The sequence below is a fragment of the Apodemus sylvaticus genome, chromosome 4 (assembly GCF_947179515.1).
Source record: "Apodemus sylvaticus chromosome 4, mApoSyl1.1, whole genome shotgun sequence".
Taxonomy (NCBI): domain Eukaryota; kingdom Metazoa; phylum Chordata; class Mammalia; order Rodentia; family Muridae; genus Apodemus; species Apodemus sylvaticus.
In genome coordinates this window covers 60,905,889-60,907,797 of record NC_067475.1, presented here as the reverse complement: position 1 = coordinate 60,907,797, position 1,909 = coordinate 60,905,889, and positions in this window count along the sequence as shown.

Sequence of the window (1,909 nt, the reverse complement as noted above, 5' to 3'; positions counted from 1 at the left end):
CTGAGATCAAAGATGTCCACCACCACACCTGGCTATTGGTGTTTATTTGATAAAATTCTGTGAAGACTAAAGTAATACCTGTAGCTGTTTATACACGCCTAAAACACAAAAAGTGGTCAATGAATCTCCAGTGTTGCTGTGATGATGGTGGTGGTGGTATAGGTGGTAGTGCAGGCGGTGATAAGATACTTTGGGAGGTGGAAAGATGCCTCAACAGCCAGGTAGTGGTGGCAGTGCACGCCTTTAATCCTAACATTCTGGAGGCAGAGACAGGTGGATATCTGACTTTGAGGCTAGCCTGGTCTACAGAGTGAGTTCCAGAACATTCAGGGCTATATACACAGAGAGATCCTGTCTTGAAAAACAAACAAACAAAAGAACCTCAATAGTTAAACCCACCAGCTGCTGCTGCAGAGGACTCAGATGCAGTTCTCAGCCCCATCAAGCTAACAGCTGTCCATAACTCCATTCCAAGGGGGATCTGAGGCCCACCTCTGGCTTTGCTTTGACCATACTGCATGTACAAGGTGCACTTCTGTGTGTACAACTGAAACGCTAAAACACATAACACTTAACAAGAAAAAATAAAAATGTAAAGGTACTTAGGTGCATTGGGTGGATATACTCAATTTAAGTTTTGATACTTTCCTGTTTTTAATTGTATTAATTTTTCACATGAGGCAGTGGGTGGGATTTGCACACATGCCACAAAGCGCATGTTGAGGATAGAGGACAGCTCGTAGATGCAAGTTCTCTCCAATTACATTGGTATCGGGATTGAATTTAGGTTTTCAGGCCTAGCAGCAAGAGCCTTTATCCTCTAAGTCTTCCCAACAGCCCTATTTTTATTCTACTTAGTAAAGATGATACATTAAGTCAAATCGACCAGAAAAATCCCACTTTTTTTTAAAGGGGAAAAATGTTTAACGATACCCAAAATGCTGACGTCGTGTGGGAGTCACTTGACATTCCTTAACCTTTACTAAGAATACTGACAATCCCCAAACCCTGTGGGAACAATGGCAACAGGCCAGAGAGGAATTCTCCCACATGGCCACGCGGAAAGAGCAAAGCCGGCGTCATAGCCCTACCAATGCGCCCACATATACGGAGACTACTCATTGCTTTAAAGGCTATTTATTTATTTATTTATTTATTTATAGAAAGTAAGGGGGAGATGGGAAGGGTAAGGGAGGAAGAAGGAGAAGGGAGGAGAGGGAGGGGAGAGAGAGAGAAAGACAGAGAAAGAGTGTTAATTCAGATGCCTGTGTAGAGGTCCGAGGACAAGTCCCAAGCATAGATCTTCCCTAACAACTTGTGGGATCCAGGAGTCAAACTCAGGCAGTCAGCCTGTACGCAAGAACCTCCATCTGCTGACCAATGACACTCATCTTATTTTTTAGCATTTTGATTAACTGGGGTTTGGGGACAGAGGACAATGTATGGGTGTGTCCCGGCAAGCACTTTTACTCACTCAGCCCTCTTGCTGACTCCCAAAGTTTTATAAAGAAAAAGAGTAAGCAAAGAAACTTATCCAACTCAATTTTCCAATTTATTAAAGCTAAATTTACTCTGTTCATAGAAATTGCTGTTTATACTAAGCTTTTAGTTTGGTTTTTTTTTTTAAGATTTATTTATTTATTATATGTAAGTACATTGTAGTTGTCTTCAGACACCCCAGAAGAGGGCATCAGATCTCATTACAGATGGTTGTGAGTCACCATGTGGTTGCTGGGATTTGAACGCAGAACCTTCAGAAGAGTAGCTGGGGGGGATGGAGGGTGAGGGGTGGGGGGTGGGAAGATGTAGAGTTCTATGCACTAGAGATGTAAGTCTTGGGTGTGTTGCACTGCATTGTATCCCTAGGTATCATCCCAACAGCCACTGCCACACTGCAAAGTGCTCTTCA